Source organism: Petaurus breviceps, unplaced genomic scaffold (assembly GCF_028583685.1).
Source record: "Petaurus breviceps papuanus isolate PSGF00001 unplaced genomic scaffold, PetGlider_PUasm1.0 91133, whole genome shotgun sequence".
Taxonomy (NCBI): domain Eukaryota; kingdom Metazoa; phylum Chordata; class Mammalia; order Diprotodontia; family Petauridae; genus Petaurus; species Petaurus breviceps.
The window spans coordinates 85,081,349-85,104,718 of record NW_027187419.1 but is presented as its reverse complement, the minus strand read 5'-3'; the positions used below and the strand labels follow the sequence as shown (position 1 = coordinate 85,104,718).

The 23,370-nt window shown below is 35.7% G+C and overlaps 1 protein-coding gene and 1 pseudogene across 27 annotated transcripts in view; one reads left to right on the top strand and one right to left on the bottom strand.

Annotated features, from left to right (window-relative positions):
- The window catches only part of BAZ2B (bromodomain adjacent to zinc finger domain 2B), a 376,035-nt gene that overhangs the window by 63,247 nt on the left and 289,418 nt on the right, over positions 1-23,370 (top strand). Inside the window, exon 2 of one of the 27 annotated variants that reach the window (XM_069079728.1) lies at positions 21,047-21,165. The exons of the other annotated variants lie outside the window; for them this stretch is intronic. The gene's annotated coding sequence lies outside the window, so the exon portion shown is untranslated. The remainder of the gene's footprint in view (positions 1-21,046; positions 21,166-23,370) is intronic. 27 annotated transcript variants of the gene reach the window in all.
- Positions 1,688-21,991, bottom strand: LOC138155156 (26S proteasome regulatory subunit 6A-B-like; annotated as a pseudogene).

Genomic DNA, 23,370 nt, shown 5'->3' with positions numbered 1-23,370 from the left:
TAATGAATAATAAGTCTATATTGAATCCAATATTCAGTCTGACCCAAAAACAATGTATTAGGGAGTTGTTCTTGATGTTATAGAGTGAAAACTGTGTTGTTTCCAATGAATAGATTGAAGAAACAATTCTAGTAGGAATTGTTTCATAAAATGTATTTCTATAACACATTGTGGCAGTTTCTTAACATTTGGTACTTAGTTGTACCTTATTTAACTAAAATATTTAATTTGGATCAAATTTTTAAAAAAATTCTTTTTTCCTTTGTTTTATTTTGATATCTAGTCCTTTTAGGTTCTTGTAGCATATTTCCTATATGAAGGTCTCTTTTTTAGTTATCCTGAAATAATTATGAGCAGGGAACCTTATTAAACATATTTTCATATTATTCATGTTGTAAAGAAGAATTAGAACCAACATGAGGAACCACGAGAAAGATGAAACAAAACAAAACAAAAAAGAGAACAAATTGTATGCTTACATCTGCATTCAGATGCCATAGTTCTTTCTCTGGATGTGGGTAGCATTTTCCATCATGAGTCTTTTGGAATTGTCTTAGATCCTTGCATTGCTGAGAAGAGCTAAGTCTATCAAAGTTAGTCATCAAACAATGTAGCTGTTACTGTGTACAATGTTCTCCTGATTCTTGCTCACTTCACTCAGCATCAGTTCATATAGTCTTTCCAGGTTTTTATGAAGTCTGCCTACTCATCATTTCTTATAACACAATAGTATTCCATTACATTCACATATCACAACTTGTTTGGTCTTTATCCATTTGATAGGCATTTCCTCAATTTCCAATTCATTGCCACCACAAAAGAGCTGCTATAAATATTTTTGTACACATGGGTCCTGTTCCCATTTTTATGATATCTTTGGGATATAGACCTAGAAGTGGTATTGCTGGGTCAAAGGATATGCACATTTTTATAGCGCTTTGGGCATAGTTCCAAATTGCTCTTCAGAATGGTTGAATTAGTTCATAACTCCATCAACAATATGTTAGTGTTCCAATTTTCCCACATCTCCAGCATTTATCATTTTCCTGTTTTGTCATGTTAGCCAATCTGATAGGTGTAATGTGGTACCTCAGAGTTGTTTTGATTTGCATTTCTCTAATAAATAGTGATATAGATAATTTTTTCATGTGACTATGGATACCTTTAATTTCTTCCTCTGAAAACTGCCTATTAATATCCTTTGATCAAATTTGACTCAGTTCTCTAATATATTTTAGAAAGGAGATCTTTATCAGAGACACTAGTTGTAAAAATCCTTTCCCAGTTTTCTGTTTCCCTTCTAATCTTGGTTGCGTTGGCTTTGTTTGTGCAAAAACTTTCCAATTTAATCAAAATTATCCATTTTTGCTTTTCATAATATTCTCTATCTCTTGTTTGGTCATAACTTCTTCCATTCTCCATAAATCTGACAGAAGGGAACCTTCTTAGAGATATTTTTATAAAGCTTCATGATGTATTTTAAAAGAATGTACTTATTTATTATGACATTGCTCAAATGATAACCATTTTCTCTAAGGTTACCAGTAATTTTTAATTGCCAGATCCTATTGACTCTTTTCAGCCTTTATAAACTTTGTGATTGCTGTATGGTATTTAGCAACTGAAACACCCTCTCTTCCTAGATACTCTCTTTTTCCTGGTTGGGTGGTTGTTTTTTTTTTCTTTTTTTGACATAATTTTTACCTGGTCTACCTGCCTGTCTGAATTATCCTTCCTTTTTTTTTTTTTTGTAAGATCATTAACTATGTACTATCCCCTTTGCCTGGGTGTACTCTCCCTGTTATGATCTCGTCTACTTGCACGTATTCAATGGTTATCTCTATTCAGTTGGATCCAAGATATGCCTTCATTCCTCATCTCTTTTCTGAGTCCCACAAACCTAATGCCTGTTGGACATTACTAACTCAATGTCTTGTAGTCATCTTAAACTCACTGTGTCCAAAACAGAATTCATTACTTTTTACCTTCAACATTCTGTTTTTCCTAACTTTCCTAACTTCTTTTTTTTGGGGGGAGGGAGGAGGAAACAACCTCAACCACCTTTATTGTTACTACTTTTACCAGCAAGTTAGACAAATGAGTTGATCCCAGGCTTGGGGCCAAGTACTCCCCAGCCCAGTCAAGCATAGTACTGCAAATTGGATTTCTTCTTGGCCTGCACCTCCAGGATGCCCTCCATGTAGTCTTCATGGGTGAGTTCAGTGGCTCCCCAGAGAAGCGCAATCATGCCCGCTTCCACACACATGGCCTTGCATTGGGCCCCATTGAAGTCGTCAATGCAGTGAGCCAGTTCCTCATAGTTCGCATCAGGGTTCACATTCATCTTTCAGGAATAGATCTGCATGATTCTTGCTCGGGCTTCCTCATTGGGCATTGGGAACTCAATCTTGTGTTCCAGGTGGCCAGAGCACAGCAAGGCGGGGTCCAGGATGTCCACCCTGTTTGTAGCAGCAATCACCTTGACTTGGGTGTTAGGTTAAAATCCATTCAGCTGGTTCAGGAGTACCAGCATTGTTCTCTGAACTTCTCGATTCCTTGCCTTCTCACTGTCAAAGAACTTGGTTCCAATGGCATCCAGTTCATCAATGAAGATAATGGTGAACATCTGTACCAGCTGGGGTCCAGCCAATTTCAGGAAGGTGGCCTTGGTCTGGGTGGCACATGCATGGGCTAGTAGGGTTTTTCCAGTACCTGGGGGTCCATACATCAATACTCCCTTTGGAGGCTGGAACCCCAAATTATCAAACTTCTCTTTATGGTTCATTGGCAATACAATAGCCTTTACCAGCTCCTGGATTTGCTTGTCCAGCCTTCCAATGTCACTGTACTACTTTGTGGGCCTCTCATCCACTTCTATGGCCTTTACTTGGGAGTCCTACTCGGTGGAAAGGGTCTCCAGCATCAGGTAGGGGTCTTTATTTACTCCCACCAGGTCTCTAGGTTGCAACTTCTCTGCATCAACCAAACCAATCACTGGCAGAAAATAGGTCTGTTGGGTAGAGGTTTTGATCATAGCACATTTGCCCGTTCTCTGGGAGTCAAGGTCAATGTTTGTACCATCTTTTTCTTGGTCATTGGTGTCAACATCTAGCAGCTCGATGATGTTGGAGATGAGGTAGGGCAGCGTCTTGTTCACTTTAATCTTCTCACTGTTCTTTTTGATCTGGACCTTTATCACCTGTAGGTCGTCTGTCACACTTAGCACTTCACTTTTCATGATCTTGATCTCACTGTCCAACAGACGAGTCCACTGAATAATCTTCTCTGTGGACATTTTGAACACTTCCTCTCTAATTCCATCCTGCTTGGCCTCGTCCCACACAGATGCTATCTTCTCCTTCCAAGTCACGGGGCCCCCACTTCTGGCCACCCATTTGACAGTGTTGGTGGGCACAAGCTGGGATAAATGCCCAGAGCTGAGCCCCAACCAGTGCCACTTGGGCTGGCCTCCTGCCCCATGGCCTAGGCTGCATTGGCTGCCTCCTTCTGTAAGCCAGTGCTCTGGGGTGCAGCTCTGGTGAATCTGTGAAACCTTTTGGGGGAGGGTTGGAGGGCAGCAAAGAGCACTTTTCTAATTTCTATTGAAGGCATTACTGTCCTTTCAGACACCCGTGTTCACAACCTAGGAGTCATCTTCAGGTCCTTCATGTTCCATATTCATTCTCCTATTAGAGTTTATATAGACTCTACTTCCACATTTTTCTTGTACATTTCTTTTTTTTCCATTTCTTGAAACATCACTCTAAATCTCCCTACATTTTTTAAATTTTAAAATTTTATTGAATTATATATTAATTAACATTTGTTATATAATTAATAATGGGATGTATGCTTTTAAGTAGTATATTACTCTTTCATCTGAGGCCCTCAAAGAACTTTATACATAGTAATTAACTAAAATTCACAACAGCTTCTTGAAGGAGATAATTAGTCTGTTATATACTGTAGATGAAATTACATCGAGGCATTAGGAAGTTGTTCAAAGTCCCACAATGAATATGTCAAATCTCATAATACAGACCAGGATTACTTGGTTGCTTTCTGTAAGCACCAGACTATTATTATCTTACCAATGAATCTAAGGAAAAAATTGGCCTCAGTTTTTAATTAATATCACCTAGAAATTTATAGGATAAATTATTTAAATACTAGACAAAGATAATCACATAATTGAACCTGTTAATTTGAAAGCATCACATTGTTGGTCATTTTCAGCATTAGGTTTTTTTGAGAATAAACCAACCTTTTTTGCCTTTTAAAATCTCTTAAATTTCTTTTGCATGTGTGATTTTTAAAATTGCTTAGATTTTTCTTTTAAGTATAACTGCTATAAATTATATCATTCAGTTTTGTTTGGCTGTAAACATTGGGCATTTGAAATTTTTTTATTTCTGAGGAAAGTAAAAAAAATTGAGTTTTAGTGCTGTGTTTTTAAAAAATATATCAAAAAGTATTTATTTTATTTCCCATTTCCAGCTGAACAACAAAGAATAAAATTCTCATAACATCTATTAGCCAATCAAAGTGAATTCCATTATTAAGGGTATCAAAAATAAATAGCATTATGAGTTTATCACCTCTCTGTCACAAGATGGGTAACATGCTTCATCATTGGCCCTCTGGAATTGTGGTTTGCTATTATATCAATCAAAATTCTAAAGTCTTAAAATAAATATTTTTATACATAAGGGTCTTTTTCCTTTCTGTCATCTCTTTGGGATGTATGATGAGTTGTGGTATTTCTGCAGCAGAGGGTATTCATCTTTAGTGACTTTTTTGGACATAGTGCTAAATTGCTGTCTAGAGTGATGGACCTATTCATAATTTTACCAATGGTGCATTAGTGTACCTATTTTCCCCATAGCCCCTGAAACATTTGTCATTTTTATCTTTTGTAATATTTTTCAATCTGATATGAGGAGGAAATTGAGTTACTTTATATTTTAAAAAAATATTTGTGATTTGGAGCATTTTTTCCTTGATGTTGGAGCATCAATCCAATTTGATAGTATGGATTTCTTTGAAAAGTGCCTGTTATTATTCATTTGCCATTTACCAATTTGAGGGAATGGCTCTTATTCCTATAAATCTTAATCACTTTTCTATATATCTTGGAAATGAGACCTTTATTTTTCTAATGAGAAAATTGCTGCAGGGATTTTATTTTCTCCATTTATCTGTTTCCTCTCTACTTAGCTACATTGTTTTTGTTTGTTCAGGACCTTTTTTATTGTTAAAATTGTTCATTTTATCTTCTGTGATCTTCTCTATCCCTTGTTTGGTCATGAATTCCTTCCCTGTGAATAGATCTAAAAAATAATTTCTTCAACCTCTGATTGGCTTATTATGTCACCTTTTATGTCTGTTATTAATCGATTTGAGTTTATCTTGATATTTGATGTGAGATGTTGGTCTGTATCTAATTTCTGTCAGGCTACTTTCCAGTTTTCCAAGCAATTTTTGTGAAATAGGTTCATCCTTATTCTGTTAACTAGAATCAGCTCTTTAATTATTACAGATAAGAAACTGAGTGCCAGAAGGAATAGGTGACTGTTAAGTGCCCACTGACACTAACAGGTAGCAGAGCCAAGATTCAAACTCACATTCTTTGATGTCAAATCTTGAACTCTTTCTATTTCATCACTGTATGTTTCTGGGCAACCCTCTCAAAATTTGTAGAGAAGGAGATTGAGGCCCAGAGAAATTAATAAGATGTTTAACATCTCATTGAGATGGAATTCATACTAATCTCTTCTATCTCAAAATACAGTGATCTTTACCCTATAACACACTGCTTCTTATTGTGTATCTGTTCCCCCTGGCCCCTTTTATTAGACCGTAAGCTTATTTAAAACAAGGACTATGATGCATTTATCTTTGTGTACTCATTACCGAGCACAGGACTTGACCCAGTAGGTTTTTAATAAGGGCTATGAATGAATTAGAGGGCCCTACGCCTCTTTGGTGTCACTGTGGTCATTTAAAAGATGCTATTCTACTATATACTTTTTGATTAATCTATAAGTTTGACCTCTGTTTAAAGCATTTCACCCAGTTGAGACACTCATAGGGTTTTCCTCCCATGTGGACTCACTGATGTCCATGAAATTGGGCAGTCCGACTGAAGGCTTTCCCATACTCAATATGCCTTTAGGGTTTCTTTTTCATCCATTAAGGTTTACCTCTGGATACAAATTGTGTTTTGGTGGATCAACCCTTGCACACATTCAACACAGGTGTAGGCTTCTCACTGGTATGGACTCTTTAGTGGATGTTAAGGTTGGATCTTTGGCTCTTTTCCACAGTCATGGCATTTAAACGGTTTTTCTCTTGTGATTCTTCTCTGGTGATAATAAGATGAACATTTTAAAATGAGACTTAAAATCTAAGTTTCACTGTAGCCCTTACATTGGTATTCTTTGCCTTTCTTTAGTGAATGGGAGTTCTTTCTAGGACTTCTGTTCCATTCACCAAGAGTATCTTTCACTTGGGATAGATATCTGCTGGGCTGTAAATCTCTCTTTACTCCATTTTTTGAGGAGGGCATTTGACTGGGGTGGTAACATCCATAAGGTAAATGGGGAATTTTTGGCCACTCCTTATGAACCCTTCTTATACTCTGCTTTAGTGATTTGTCCAGACCTGGAGGAAGGTGGAGGCTTACAGATCTACACCTCAGGGTCCTTTCTCTTGAGTTTTATCTTTACAGGTGCTCTTTGTACAATTTGTTTGGGCCCCTCCTGGCATGATCTCCAGCCAAGCAGAGCTGCCAACCCTTGGTCTCTTCTTCCCCTCCACCAATCAAGGCAATTTGGTCTAGTTTTGGAACAGTGATTCTGAGAGTATTCATAAGCTGTAACTCTTCCACAACATGATCCTGTGGAGTTCCTTCTGCCCAGGCCCCAAATATTTTGCGAACAACCTATACATTTGGAATTTGTTGGCAGAATTAAGATTGTGACTTATTTTGACATTCAATATTTCATTTTTTGTTAGTTTGTAAGAAAATTTAAATTCTACAAATAATATGTTAAACATTTTAACTTGAAGGGACCATATGCATTGGATTGAATTTCCGAAAGAACTCATAGTTTTTAAGGATGATCAGTTTAAGCTATAAAACTTTGTGTAATCATTCTGCAAATGAAAATGCCTATGGTATTCCTTAATCCAAATAAATTCCCCAGGAAATACATACATGCTATATCATGAACAAATGATATATACTCCCTATCTTGGATCAATATTTACAGTTGCTTTAATGATCCTTGTTTGCCTTTTTAAAACTGCAGTAATATCAATAAAACATGTGTTCATCATGTATGTGTTTCAGAGGGCCATAGTCAAATTGTCAAGGGCCAGGATCAAGTTAGTGTGTGTGTGTGTGTGTGTGTGTGTATGTGTATGAATGAGTGTGAACTCCTTCCTGCTAATAAACATATCTTAGAGTTGCCTCAGAGAGGCTGTGGCTGGCTAATATCTGAGGCAGGATGTGAACCCTCATCTTCCCTGACACCAATTTCAATTCTCTTTCCCCTATGCCATACTTCCTGTCAAAGGTCCATTCACACATGAAATTCATAACATTCTAATGTTAAGATTGTAGAAACAATTTCTTAAATGGTGATTTTAGATGTAATTAGTTTTTCTAAGGAAATCTTCCTACCTTTGTTGAAATTTTTAATGGACTTTTTTCCCCTTTTGCTTTCTTTTTTTTTTTGTCTTATCAAAGATAAGATTAGATTACTTGATGCATTTATTAAGTACTCACTATGTGCCAGGCACTCTGTGTACTAAACCTGATTTAGGGTTTATGTTGTAAAGAGAAAGTGGAAAAGTAATCTGGAGAGTAAGAATCTTAACCAGATTAGAGGTGAGAATGGTTGGCTTGGATACTTCCTTCTCAAATGGATGTTCCAAGAGGAGATCACTAATCAAGAGGATGAGGCTGTAGGAATAGGGGCACTGTCACTGTGCAAAGGCCAATTTTGGTATTTGATAAGTTTAAGCTACAAAACTTTGTGTAATCATTCTGCCAATGAAAATGCCTATGGTATTCCTTATGGTATATATCCCAGTTAGAAGACCATTTGGTAAGGGTCATTTTGACTACTTTCTGTTATTTTTTTCCAAATTGACAGATTTGGGTTTAAACCTAGATTTCTGTTGCATCTAAACATTTTAGACTTCAAATAATGGAAGGATGATTTGCATTTAAAATTTAAATAATTTCCTAGAGTCTGCATTATTGAGTTTGAAGGAATGTGTTTTAGAATCTACAAATTATGTAATTAGTGTGTTCTCAAGGTAGCAGCAGTGGTGTGGTGAACAGGGTTGTTCAACCATGTCTTTTTTGCCCTCTCTTCCCTATTACTGACTCATTGCTTAGATAAATTTTCTGATATCTGTTCCTTCTTCACTATGAGAAGTTGTGAGAAGACTTGTAATTTTCTCTATCTTTTTAAAATGCACAACGCTTAGCCTGCTATAGGAGTTAGAAAAAAATACGTCAGTGTTTGATTTCTCTCTCTCCCTCTCACCCCTCCATCCCTACCCCCTTTCTTTCTTTCCCTGGCATGTCTCCCTCTCCCTCCCCACTCTTTATTTCCTGCTTTCTCCCTCCCACTCTCTGTGTCTCTCTTTTCTCTCCCTCTTTCCTTTTCCCTCTACCTCCATCTCCCCCTTGATTGTTCCCCTTCAGTAGCTTCCTCCTAGTTTGCTTTCTGGGAATTACATCATAACTAGCAAATGCCTGTGGTCAACACTATTTAGAAAAAACAAAATATAACTCATGCCTTGGAGGTGCTTTCTCCACCCACCCCGCCCCTTCCTTGGTAGAACGGGTTTCCAGAGGGTTACTGCTACCATCTCCCTTTAGGCTTCTAATGGTATCCTCTGTGGTTGGAAGATAATTTATCTAATGCTCTAGTTCATGAGTTCCCACTGTTGTGCTTCCACACCCCCCCAATATCAGTTGAGAGCAATTAGTCAGATAGGCTTAATTAATTTTTAGAAAGATGTTTTTACTAAGGTGATTTAATTAGAATAATTGGTATAAAACATTCCCCTTCAAAAGTTTGTGTTATACTTTCCCACCAGTCCATACAGAATGTAGAGATAAGTGGGATCAAGTTTAGAATGCACATATAGCAAAGGTATAACTCACAGCTTCTGGTTGCTAGAAGTCCCTTTTTCCCCTTTGTGGTGGTTCTTTCATGACATTCCCCTTAATCATGTAAGTTGTCTGATGAGTTCACTGTCAAGTCCTGACTTTCCTCAGTCTTCTTTGTTTGTTATTACCTCCCAGTGCTGACACTGTAGCAGTTGTTCTGGTGACATTACTAGGAATAGGACACTTGATGAGAGATACAGAATCCTTCATTGTCTACAGTTCACAAGGTTCTCTTCTGGTCAGAGAAGAAGGAGGAAGATGAACTTCTAATTGTTAAAAAAAAATCAGAATATGATCCAGATTATAGAATATCAGAGTCAAAATAACAGCTTTTGGGATCCTCTAGTTCCTTTCCTTGTCTCTCTTTTCCTCATCTTAATCCACATGCCTCCATCTTGTCCATGAGAAAATATTTCTTCAAATATTTTGCTAAGATCTAAATATTCTGTGCCTTCAGCATTCCGTTGATCAACCTTTCTAGTTACTCTGTCAGAAAAAGGAAATGAGATTCAGTTGATGTGACCTGTTCTTTGATGAAGCCTTTCTTGGTTTGGAAATCGCTGCCTCAATTTGTAAGGACTCTGGAACCTTATGTTAGAGAATTTTGCCAGAAAGAGAGTCAAACTAACTGGCTTATAGTTTGCAGATTCAACCTTTAAAAAGTCAAGACTTTACTTTTCTACATTCATATGATAATTTTTCCCATTCTATTAGATATATAATTGCTTAGTAATCACAGCTGCCAGAATTTAATAGAATTTAGGAGGACTTTGAGAGGGCTTAGATTATTTATATCTATATAAAAAGTTGGCTGGGAAAGATTGAAATGATACCTTCTTACCTTTTTTGCCATAACAAAAAAAATTAACTCAGATTATTTTGTGAATTATTTCAAATTATTGATTGTTTCATTTTTCTGCTTTGTATACATTGTACTTGACACATGGTAGGTACTTTTTAGATAGTTGTTGATTAATTTTTTTAAAGGCACTGCAAAACCTAAATATCTTTAGGCATCATTGAACACTTGTTATAAGATTTTGGAAAGCGATAGAACCTTGATTGTAATCTTTTCTTTTATCTTGTATTTGCTCTTTTATCCTCACTAAAACATAAAGGGCAGCTTTGAAGGAAAAAGAAGTGGGGGAGGGGAAGGCAAACTGAGGGGTGAAGTTGGAAAAAGATAAGGGAGAGGCAATCTCATTCCTTTGCTTTGTTAAAGGTTGGATTGGTATATATTTTTGCCTTACATCTTTAAAAAAATCCTCTCTGTGATTTGTTTTCTCTTCCTTTACTCACTGTGGCCACTCTTGAGCCATTCATCACTGCTGCTGAAACCACTGAGTAAAGAATTTGCAAAGTGAAGCACAGGTGTTAATTAGACTGGAATGGAAAATAGAAGAAAAAGCTTGAATTTGTAACTCTTTTAAAAACAAATTCATGATATACATTAGATCAAGGGTAGGGAATCTGTGGCCTTCTAGGTCCTTGGGTGCAGCCTTTTGACTGAGTCCAAGTTTTACAGAACAAATCCCTTTAATCAATTTGTTCTATGAAGTTTGGATTCAGTCAAAGGCGCGGGTGCTTGAAGACCTGAGGGACCACATGTGGGTTTGAGGTCACAGGTTCCCTATTCCTGCATTAGACAATTTTTCTTAGTGTTTGTTTTGTCACGGAGGAGCCCAGTAGTAATAGTCTTTTGCCATCTTTCTTTGTGCTAGTTCAGTTTAGGGTCTCAAAAATCCAAAATACAGCTTCACATTCTATTGCACACTACTAAATTTATCGATAGTATGCACCATTGATGGTATGTCCATAAGTTAATAGGCTACAAGGAGACACTAATCCGTTTTACTGATGTTTTTGTTGCGGTGTTGGAGAAATAGTTATCCACGATAGGTCTAGGAAATCATCCTTCCCTAGAATTACCCAGATGTGTAGAACTAGCACTATTGTAAACTCAGAGTATCAGAGACAGACTCAGGTCTTTTACAAATGTATCTATTTAGGATAAAAAGACCTCAGGCATTCTTGACTATACCAATAATGAGTAAGCTATCTGGGATCTTTCGTCTTTGATCTGATCTAATATAGTTACAAGTTTGTATCAATTATACTTTTCATGAAGTGTAATTTCTTATTAGATACCAGCAACGAAAACCTTAGACAACAAATAGAAATTAGGATTTTTCTTTAGAGAATGAATTTCAGGAAGAGAAAACAAGAGAAATATGTGATAAGTTGGAGCATATTAAATGTCTAGAGGGACACCAAAATTATATTGAGCTGTGATTGTTGAGATTGTTACTAATTGAATTTTTGTAAATGATAAAACAAACTTATAGCACCTAGAAAATCACTGGTAATAAGAGTTCCTTACAATACCATCTATTTATATGGTATCTTCAAAATTAAGCTTTTATAGTAGAGTAAATTTGTAGGATCAAAATAATAATACCCACACAGTGTCAGTGTGAGGGTCAAATGAGATAAAAAGTTTTTGCAAGCTTTAGAGTGTTACATAAATGGCAGTGATTATTACCTATTATTTTGTTGCAACAAGTGGTACAGAAGTGAGTGGGAAGGGTGAGTTTCAGGAAGTTAGGAGCATGAGTAGTAGTAATCAGTAAAAGTACATCTTTTGTACCTAGTTGTAAGACTTTAAATTTATTTCCAGATTCAGCTGTGTCCCAGTCTGTCATGATTTTTTTGCATCCTAACTTTGTTATCCATCATATTTCCTATCCCAACCAGCTTTGTGTTGTCTGCAAATTTTTTGAGCATGTCACCTATGCTTTTATCCAAGTTGTTAACAAAAATGTTAACAATCACAAGGCCAAGCACAGATCCTCGGGGCAGTCCATTGGAGATTTCCCAACAAGATGACATTAAAGTATCAAAAGTTCAGTCATTCAACCATTTTGAATCCATCTAATTATATTACTGCCAATAAGTGTAATTCAATCACTTGCACAAATGAGTCACTATTCTGAATTCAGATTATTTAAAAAACAAATCACAGAACTTATCATAGCTCAAATTCCTATCAATAGTGCAGGTAGCTTCTTCTGGATAGCAATATCTCCAAGGAAGACCATCAACTGTCACAGTTCAAGAACTTCTTAAAACACCACATATCCCTACCCCCAATTTGTTTTGACATAAGAACCTCCCAACAGACTCCCCAAACCTTCTAGAAAACTCATTCTTTAAAAACACACAAAATCAACTTAGAAGATGATTGTAACTGATAGTGTGAACCATTTTCTCCTTTTATTTGCTAGTTCTTACATGGTCCTTTGTATTTAATCTGAATCCTAATTGCTTCTTCCAGTTATTACAACTTATATTTTTGTTGTAATTGTATACAGTCTTTCAGGGTTCTGCTTTCTTGTTTTGCATCAGTTTTTAAGTCTTCCCACATTTTTCTGAATTCATTATCATTCTTATACTGCAGTAATATTGTTACATGGCATTTGTGTGCTATATTTTGTTTACTCATTCTGAAATCATTGAACAGGTATTTTGTTTCTAACTTTTGTTACTTTATATAATGGTTCTCTTCATAATTCTATACACATATGCATGCTGTTTCTGCCAGTTACCAACTTATGGTATAATTTCAATTGTTTTTTTTTTCTAGGTTCAAGGTTACGAACAATTAGGTTTTTTTCTTTGCAAAATTCTAAAGTTCTTAGAAATAGTTGAACTAATTCAAAACTCTAACAGTGACAAATTAGCTTTCCATAGCCTCTTCAGCACTGAGTTTTCCCATTTTTCCCTATACATCCTAATTTGATGGTTATAAGGTGAGAGGGGTTTTAAAAAAATATTTCTTTTTTTAGTTATCATGAACACTTTTTTCAAATGTCTGTTGAAGCAGCTTGTATTCTTTTGAAAATTATTTCTACGTATCCTTTGATATATGTAGATAAATATGGAAATGGTGATTTATCTAATATCAATTTCCTGGAGATTTTTTATGTCATACATTTGTTGAAGATACTTAATGTAAAGGCTCCCCCCGCCCCAGTCCATGTCTTTTCTTTTGAATCTAGTTGCATTATTTATTTTTGCAAACCTTAAAAATAAACTCAAGATTATATCCTTTATCTTTTGCAATGTCTTCTAGCATGCCTAATTATGAATCCCTTTCAGTTTTTTGAAGACTTTTTGTCACTGAAGTTAAAACTTCTCTTCCTCACATACATTTACATAGAGAAGACCACTTATTTACCTCTCAAGACCTTTTTTGCACTTGTCAATTTGATAGAGAACGAAAGAGTGCTTTCCAAACTAAATTAGCCTGTAATACTAGTATACAAGCATATAAGCAGCCAGCTTATATAAACATTTCCAGACACATACATTATGCACACATGCCTAAGTACACATATTTGGCCATAAAGGGCATTTGCCAGCTCTCCAACTGTGAAATACAACTTTACATCTATCGATAAGGAGCTCCTCCACATTCCTCCCTAGTGCTGTCCTCTAAGGGACCATCTTGACTTTGGGTTTGACCCATTCCCTTCTCATCTGTATATGGAAAACTGTTCCTGCAACCACATTTGCATTTACCTGAGGATTGAAATAATTTACACAAACCTTTCCCACAAGGAATGTGGAGTTTTTTCTATTTTCTCTCTAATGTTTGTGCTCCAATACCACATTTCTAGTAACAATTCTGGGTCAGTTCACCCAGTCAGAATTCACATCAAATCTAGAGGTGACCAAAAGAAAGGTTTAGGCAAGATACATTGGAAGGTTATATAGCATCAGAATAATAATAGTAATAATAATATCATCATTGTTACCAATGCTAACATTTACATAACTACTACTGTGTGCCAGGTACTATGCTAAGCAATTTACAATTATTGTGTCATTTGATCCTCACAACGGGCTTGGGAAGTAGGTGTTATTATCACCAAAACAACCTTAGGATTGGTGATTGTGATAAGTAACAGGCTCTACCAGCAAACAGGTCTTTGGGCTCATCATCTGGAACACAAGTCAGAACTGAGTCAGCTGTCAGCACTTCTCTGGGGTGCTAATAGAAAAATATCTGACGTTTCCCTTACTGAGACTGTCTCTTTCCCAAAGTGTATCTCTCTACATTCCCCTTTTGTATTGTTTTTTTTATTCTTTCAGTACATACTTATAGATGATTTCATAGGTGTGAGAATTTCTCTGATACAAATTACAACTTGTTTGTAGCTTTGTAGATGTCCCAGAGAGTAGTTTGAGTCTCAGAAAGCTGCTCAGCTCTGAGAAGCTGCGGTGTGCACAGTTACTGGTTGGAATAGACTAAACCAGGTTAAGGGTAACTTACATACCCCAAACCCATAGGTAAGTTAGGGGGATGACTACCTCAAGCATGTAAAGACCTCCTCAGTGGAACGGGCAGAGGAGAATAATTTGTTCCAATGGCCATGAAGGTGGCTGAGATAGGTACTGTGGAGTGCTTGAGTTTGGTTATCCACCGTATCCTAGGCAATTGCCAGCAGTCCTGACTTTTGTCTTGCCACTGGACTTTGATTTTGGGAGAAAGAATGAGGCTGATGATTTTGTACAACTCTACCTCACTTAAATCCAATTCATGCATAAGTCAGGGAGCTACCATTGGTACTCTTCAAAAAAAAAAATGGAAAAAAACCAACAGTTCACCTCTAAACTCGGAGTCACAGAACCTGAGTTTAAATTCAGATCTGCCATATATAGTACTTGAGTGACTTTGGGCAAGTTACTTAACCTCTCTGAGCATCAATTTCCTTATCTGTTAAATTTGTGATAATGTCAAACATCTCTTCCATATCTAAATATATGATCATATAATCCTTTACCTATATTAAAATAAGTACTTTTTGGTATAAGGTGTAAATAGCAATGGGAGATCCATGTTCTAGATTCTAGAATAAGAAAATATCATAACCTCTCTTTTTGTCTTTTTTTTTGGGGGGTGGGAAGGTAGGACAATTGCGGTTAAGTGTCTTCCCCAAAGTCACACAACTAGTAAGTGTCCAGTGTCTGAGGCCAGACTTGAACTCAGGTCCTTCTGACTCTAGGGCCAGTGCTCTATTCACTGTGCCACCTGGCTGCCCCTCTTCTGTTGGTTTTTTTGCCTTTTTTTTGGGAGGGCAATTGGGGTTAAGTGACTTGCCCAGGGTCACAAAGCTAGTTTTTGTGTTAAGTGTCTGAGGTCAGATTTGAACTCAGGTCCTCCTGACTCCAAGGCTGGTGCTCTATTCACTGCACCACCTAGCCACCTTTTTTTTTCTTTTTTGAGAACATTTTGTGAGATCAGCGGGGACAAAGCATTATCCTTGTTGTTGCTTTTTAAAGCTTGAATGGGCAAGGCAGCTTGATGAATCCCCAAAATACAGTTCCAGAGTCCCCTTTTATTATTTAATCCCCTTATATATTAAGTCGCCTATTATATATCATGTAGTCCCTTTAAATTTTTTTTCCAATTACATGTAAAAATAATGTTTTTTTTAAAATTTTGAATTCCAAATTCTCTCCCTTTGCCCCTCATTGAAAAGGCCAGCAATTTATATATGTTATACATATGCAGTCAGGTAAAACATTTCCATATTAGTCATATTGTGAATGAAAACAAAAAGTGAAACCCACAGAAAAATAAGTTTAAAAAAAGCAGTTTACCAAAAAAAAAAAAGATATGTTTCAATCTATATTCAGACTCCTTTGGTTCTTTCTGTGGGAGTGAAAAGCATTTTTCATTATGAGTTCTTCAGAATTGTCTTAGATCACTATATTGTTGAGAATAGCTGAGTCATTCACAGTTGATTATTGTACGATATTGCTATTACTGTGTACAATGTTCTCCTGGTTCTGCTCATTTCATTTTGCATCAGTTCATGTGAGTCCAGGTTTTTTCTAAAAGCATCTTGCTCATCATTTCTTATAGCATAATAGTATTACATGATAGTCATATACCTCAGCTTGTTTAGTTATTCTCCACTTAATGGACATCCCCTCAATTTACAAGTCTTTACCACTACCAAAGAACTTCTATAAATACTTTTGTGCATATCGGTCCTTTCCCTTTTTTAAAAAATCCCTTTGGGATACAGACCTAATTAGTGGTATTGCTAGGTCAAAGGGTATGTATTGTTTTATAGTCTTTTGGGTATAGTTTCAACTTACTCTCCAGAATGGTTGGATCAGTTCACAACTCCACCAGCAGTACATTAGCATCCCATTTCCCCCACATCCCCTCGAACATTTGTCATTTTCCTCTTCTGTCACATTGTCCAATCTTAGAGGTATTAAGTGGTATCTCAGTATTGTTTTAATTTGTATTTCTATAATCAATAGTAATTTAGAGCATTTTTATATGACTATAGGTAGCTTTGATTCCTCCTTCTGAAAACTTTCTGTTCCTATTGTTTGACCATTTATTAGTTGGAGAATGACTTGTGTTCTTATAAATTTGACTCAGTTGTGTATATGTTTGAGAAATGAAGTTCTTATTGGAGAAACTTGCTGTAAAATTCCCCCCCTTCCCCAGTGTTCTGCTGTTCATCTAATCTTGATTGTATTGGTTTTGTTTGTATAAAACTTTTTTAATTTAATGTAGTCAAAATTAACCATTTTCTATCACATACTGCTCACTATCTTTTGTTGGGTCATAAATTCTTCCCTTGTCCATAGATCTAACAGGTAAACTATTTAATGTTCCCCTACTTTACTCTAGTTTATCACCCTTTGTTTCTAAATTATGTGCCCTTTTTGACTTTATTTTCATATATGGTGTGTCTGATGTTGGTCTATACCTAGTTTTTGCCAAACTGCTTTCCAGTTTTCCTAGTGGTTTTGTTAAATAGTGAGTTCCTGTCACAAAAACTCTGATCTATAGGTTTATCAAACACTAGATTATTATGGTCACTTACTGTGTATTGGTTACTTAATTCCACTGGATCATTACCTCACTACCAGGTTATTTTGATGATTACCTCTTTTTAATACAATTTGAAACCTGGTATGTCTGGGCTACCTTCTTTCACTTTTTAAAATTGATTTCCTTAATATTCTTGACCTTTTGTTCTTCCAGATGAATTTGTTATTTTTTTCTACCTTTATAAAGTAATTTTTTGGTAGTTTGCTATAACACTGAAAATGTAATTTAATTTAGGTAGAATTGTCATTTTTATTGTATTGACTTGGCCTACACATGGCAACTAATATTTTTCCAATTGTTCAAATCTGATTTTATTTTGTGTGAAAAGTGTTTTGTAATTATTTTCATGTTTCATATTGTAGGTTTGTCTTGGCAGACAGACTCCTAAGTATTTTATATTGTCTATAGTTATTTTAAATGGAATTTCTCTTTCTGTCTCTTGCTGCTGGACTTTATTTGTAATATATAGGAATGCTGGTGATTTATGTAGATTTATTTTATGTCTGGCAAGTTTGCTAAAGTTGTTAGTTATTTCAGCTAGTTTTTTAGTTGATTCTTTAGGACTCTCCAAGTATACTATTATATAATCTACAAAGAGTAATAGTTTTGTTTCCTCATTTCCTGTTCTAATGCCTTCAGTTTCTTTTTCTGCCATAGCCAGCATTATGATTTGAAAAGGGTGCGTTTAATTTTTCTGTTTTTCTGCATTTGGTTGTGAGGTTTTTATGCCCTAATACATGGTTGTTTTTTGTGTAGGTGCTATGTACCACTGAGAAAAAGGTACATTACTTTCTATTCCCATTCAATTTTCTTCAGAGATCTATCATATTTAAATTTTCTAAAATTCTAATCGTCTTCTTACCTTCTTTCTTGTTTGTTGCCTTTTTGGTTGGATTTTTCTTGTTCTGAGAGGGGAAAGTTGAGGTCCCTCTCTAGTATAGTCCTACTGTCTATTATCTCCTATAACTTATTTAGCTTTTCTTTCAAGAATTTGGATTATTTAGTGCTTATATATTTACTATTTATATTAATTAATTGTCTATGGTACCTTTTAGTAAAATGTAGTTTCCCTGCTCATGTCTTTTAAGTAAATCTATTTTTGCTTTTGCTTTCTCTGATGTCGTGATTGTTCCCCCTGCTTCCACTCCACTTCAGCTGAAGCATAATAAAATTTGCTCCAGTCCCTTACCTTTACTCTGTGTGTCTCTCTGCTTCAAGTATGTTTCCTGTAAGCATATTGTAGGATTCTGTTTTTTTAGTTCACTCTGCCATCTGCTTCCATTTTATGGGTGAGTTCATCCCATTCCAATTAATGGTTATGATTATTAACTGAGTATTTCCCTCTATCTTCTCCCCCTACCCATTTATACTTCCCTTTCCATTCATTTGATCCTCCTCAAAAGTGTTTTGTTTCTAACTACCACCTCCTCCAAGCTTCCCTCCCTTTTATTAGTCCTCAACTTCTCTTATTCCCCACTGCTGACCTTTTAAGTTGTCCTGGATTGGAGAATGGTTTCACCTTGTTCTTTTGTTGGTGATGCCACTCTAGAATTAATCTGGAGGCATTATTTTAATGTTGTATGGAGGGGAATTTGGGAGAGCTCATCTTGGATCTATCATTCCCTTATCTACTAGTTTTTTGATTATAGACTGGCAAGTTGGTAAGTGATCCTAGCATTATTCTTTCTGCATGTCTCATTTGTGTAAGTTCTCTCTTTCTGTATAGATCGAATCTTAGCAAAAGACTCTGGCTTAGTTTTGGTAACACTTCAATTAAATTCTTCCATGATACCCCTCATTACCAATTATCCTTGCCCTTTCTGGTAAACTTTTAAAAAAATAATTTTTTCCCCACCCAACTGCTTCTCGCTTCTGAACTTGTTCCTTGCCAAGTATACAACCTAACATTTGCCACCACTACTTAGCATGGAATCTTACCCCTGGGAACATGTCCCTTCTTCCATCACTCCATCTATGACCTGAAACTGGGTAGTTAGCATCAAAGTTATCAGTTGGCACCTGTTCTCACACCTTACACGAAGTCAGTTCCCTTTATGGGTCTTATACCTCTTATTACCATGTTTCACAGTCTTGGGTTCCCTTTTACTTCATGGGAGCTAGAATGTTCCAATGGCTAAATCTCATTCCCAGTATCCACAGCTCTCTCTGTCTCCCTATGACAACCTGAGCTAGAAAAATGATCCCATTTGATTTTTTTTCTGGGATTTCCCAGTCAGAATTTGGTCTGGTTGTTTTTCTAGTTCTCTTTGGAAAATTTTTGCTAGGAGTGAGTTGGATTGAGAGCTTGCTGTATTGCTTCTGGCTACTCTTAACATATTGGCTTCACTTTTATAGTGAACCTCCCCCAAGTGGTATTTGAGATACTCCACCTATCCTAACCCCTTCAGTAAGTAGCAACAGTTGGTCAGGGTCTAGTTTTAGCTATCTACTTTTTGTATCTGAGAAAACTGTCTCCTAGAGAAGCAAAATTGGGAGTGTGTAGAATGGCAAGATTTGAATCAACCAAACTAAATTGTACTTTAATCTCTCTAAAATGGGAACAACAAAGTCAAACCAATGATAATACATAGTAACTGCTGGAAGTTCTGAAATAGACAATTTAATAGCAAGTTAAGGGAAATTACACTCTTTGGCAACAGTTTAAATTTGAAGGCCCTACTGGGGATCATTATGGTTTTGATTTTCTCTGTGTATGCAAAAATGCTCAATTTTAGTAGGAAAATAATATGTAGCCAAATATGGTATTTAAATTATATTTACATAAAATGTAACATTAGTTTTTATAAGTATAATTTGAATAAATTTCCTAGTTTACAGCCGATTAAAAAGAAAACTCAACCATTTAGTTATATAAAAAAACACAGGATTTTTATGAGGTTTTAAGATTTGTGTAATTTTAACCTCTGTCATTTAAATTTCATGTATATTTCTTCATAAAATTGTAATGTAGTAAGTCATGTATAGAATTGCCATTATGAAGAAGAAATTTCCTCCATCCAAGTAGTCTTTGTGATTTAAAGAGGTTTTGTTTTATTTTTTTTGTGTGTTCTCTAAATAGAATTGACATCTTCATTGGTAGATTTAAGATGAATAATGTGTTTTTTAATTCTTGGAATATTTAAAATTGTATCTTACCACTTTACTCACCAAAATTCTAAAGTTGAAAAGTACCTTATATGTCATCTACTCCAAAGCCCCGTGTGATACATGAATTCACCTACTCAACATTTCTGCAAATGTCATTTGACCTCTGACTATCTCAACTGATAGGGAATTTCTATCTTTGAGAGATATTCATTTCTTTCTTTCAAGGCAACTCTCATTCTTGGAGTGATGATTATTATGTTGAGCTGAAATATGGGTCACTGTAACTTTTCCTCCTTGATTTTAGTTTTCTTCACAACCTATAAGTGTAATTTGATAGTCCTTCAGGTACTTAAAGACAACCATAATTTTCTACTTGAGTCTTCTACTTTTGAGATTATAAACAGTCCCAATTCCTTCCATGTTATTTCAGTTATCCTCAAATAACATGGTTTTGAGTTTGCCTAACAGGGTTTTACTAGAATAATGTTTCAGGAAATGCTACTAGTATAGTAATTCCTGATTTCAGCAAGGCTTCCCATATTTTTTTTACTGTATCATTATGGATTTGGAAGTTGTCCTTTTTGAACATACTCATTTTCTTCACTGTTTTTCTTAGAATCAGACACTATAATTGTTATATTTTCATACCACAGAGTATAGTGGAAGTCTACTTCTTCTTCTGAAGCTCATTAGTCTTCTTTTAATTCAGCCTAAGGTGCCATTAAGCTTTGGAAATTTGGGGGGAGGGAGGAGAGAAAGCAGTATCACTTTATTAACTAATTCAGTTTGTACTCAAAACCACTGTTTTTCATGTGAACTAGGATTGTAAGATCAAGAACTGGACAGAACCTTAAAAAACACCTCGTCCATTGACTTCATTGAACAGATGAGGAAACCTAGCTTCCAAATGATTATGTGGCCAAGCCAAAGTTAGATAATAGTAAGTAGTAGAACTGGCATTCAAATCAAGGTGCTTGTACTCCAAATCCAGCCCTTTCCGTGCTATAATATATTACTATTGTCCATCTTTGTCTCTTCTATAATTTATTTGGGGAGGTGAGTTCTGAGCTATAAATACAGAGCTTTATGTTTATCTTTAATTAAATTTAACAAATACACTAAATACCTGTTGTATAAGGTACAATTTCACGTGTAAATAGAAAGACAAATAGACAAAATATGCTTTCAAGCACCTCACACTCTAATGTGGGAACAGACAAGAACATAAATAACTATGGGAGGGTGAGATAAATTGGGGTTGGCAACATGTCATAGTAGAAAGAATACTGGATTTGAAATCAGAAAACCTGGGTTCCTATCACAACTTATTATAGTTAGCCCATACTTCCAGCCTGTTTGGGGCTCTTGATTCTGTCATTTCATATATTGGGCTATCCCTCCCAGATTTCTGTCATGTATATTTGATAAACATGACATCAGTGTCTTCAAGTTGTTGATCAAAATGTCAAGCAGGATGGAGCTGAGGACAGAGTGCTGGGCCAATCCACTACAGACTTCCCTTCCCAAATGATTGGGTATTTATTTATTCTTGTTTTCCTTAGTAGAATATAAACTTCTTGGGAGGGGGAACTTTTTTTTTCACTTTGGATACCTGCAAAACTAGCAGTGTACATAGTAGATGCTTAATAACTATTGTTGAGATGAATTGATATTGATCCATTAATTAAAACTTTGGAACTAGTTGTTCATTGAGTTCTCAGCTCACTTACCTTGGGGATCTCCCAGCCTATATTTATCTTCTCCATAAGGATATTATAAAAGATTGGATCAAATCCTTTGTTAAAATCTATATTTAGGCTCTCTGTTGCATTCCTTGAATTTACTCTCTAGTAAACCTTTCAGAAAAGGAAATGTTAGTGTCATGACTTGTTCTTAATGAGTGCAAGTTGTCCACTGGTTATGACTGCATACATTTATAAATGTTCACAAGTCATTCATTTTAATAACCATTCTAGAATTTTTCAATCCATTTTCTTCCCTATTTTGAAAAACAGGCGATTTTCTTATTTCCATTCCTGAGGTTATTTGTTGTCTTATTCTCAAGAATTTCTCAGGAATCACTGATAACAGTCACCAATAATACTCTGGGATGGAATGTAGAAAGAGACTTGTGTCTTGAACTTATTTAAGGCAACCATTCTTTTCCTATTGTCTCTTCACTAATCTTAACTGTCAGTTCCCTCTTCACCATTTTGCCATTTCAGTGTGAAGATCATTCTCCTTTAAAAAAAAATAGAAGGGACATAGGAGTTAGTAGATTTTTTCTATTAATATTGGTCTTAGGTTATATGGGTCTATTATCAAAGGGAAGTTTTGATGTAGTGGTAAAAAGTAGTTTAAAAAAAAAACCTGGATTTGGAGTCCAATGACATGAGTTTTGAAATCTAACTGATAATAGCTGTATGACTTGGATAAGTCACTTAATACCTTTTAGCCTCAGTTGACTCATTTGTAAAAAGTGTATATTTGCCCTGCCTATCTCATAGGACTGTTGTGAGAATCAAATGAGATACTTTATGTAACATGCTTTAGAAACCATTAAGCATTACATAAATTGTAACCACAATGATTCCTTCTCTGTTCCTCTTTTGTCAGTATTTCATAAACCAGGAAGACGAACTAAGATAGGATCAGACCAGGCAGGAACAGACCTGAAGGAAGTTAGCCAAAGAGTAATTTGAGTAGTTTGTGCAGGGGAATTTTGCACCATAACTTCTTAAACTGAGGAGGGAGGAACTGACCATTCTTCCTCAGTCTCCCTCAACCAATATAGCAGGGCTTTTTATTCAAAGAAGAGATGTTTTCCTTCTTTCTTGAAACTCTCACCTGTCCCCCCCCCCAGTTTTCTAACCATTCCTTCTGTCTCCTTTGTTAGTACTTTGTTCATCCCTTTTCCTGCTAACTATAGTGTTCTCCGAGGTTCTTTTTTTTTCTCTTCATACTCTTCATTTGCCAAGATTATTCATTCTCTTGCCTTCAGCTATCACTTCTATGATGAAGAATTTCATTTTAACTCTAATCATGACCTTTAGTATACATTTCAAACAGAATTTACAACTGTAGATGAAAACATCTCCATTTAGATATCCTGTCATTATCTCAAGTTTACCTAACATCTCTAAAA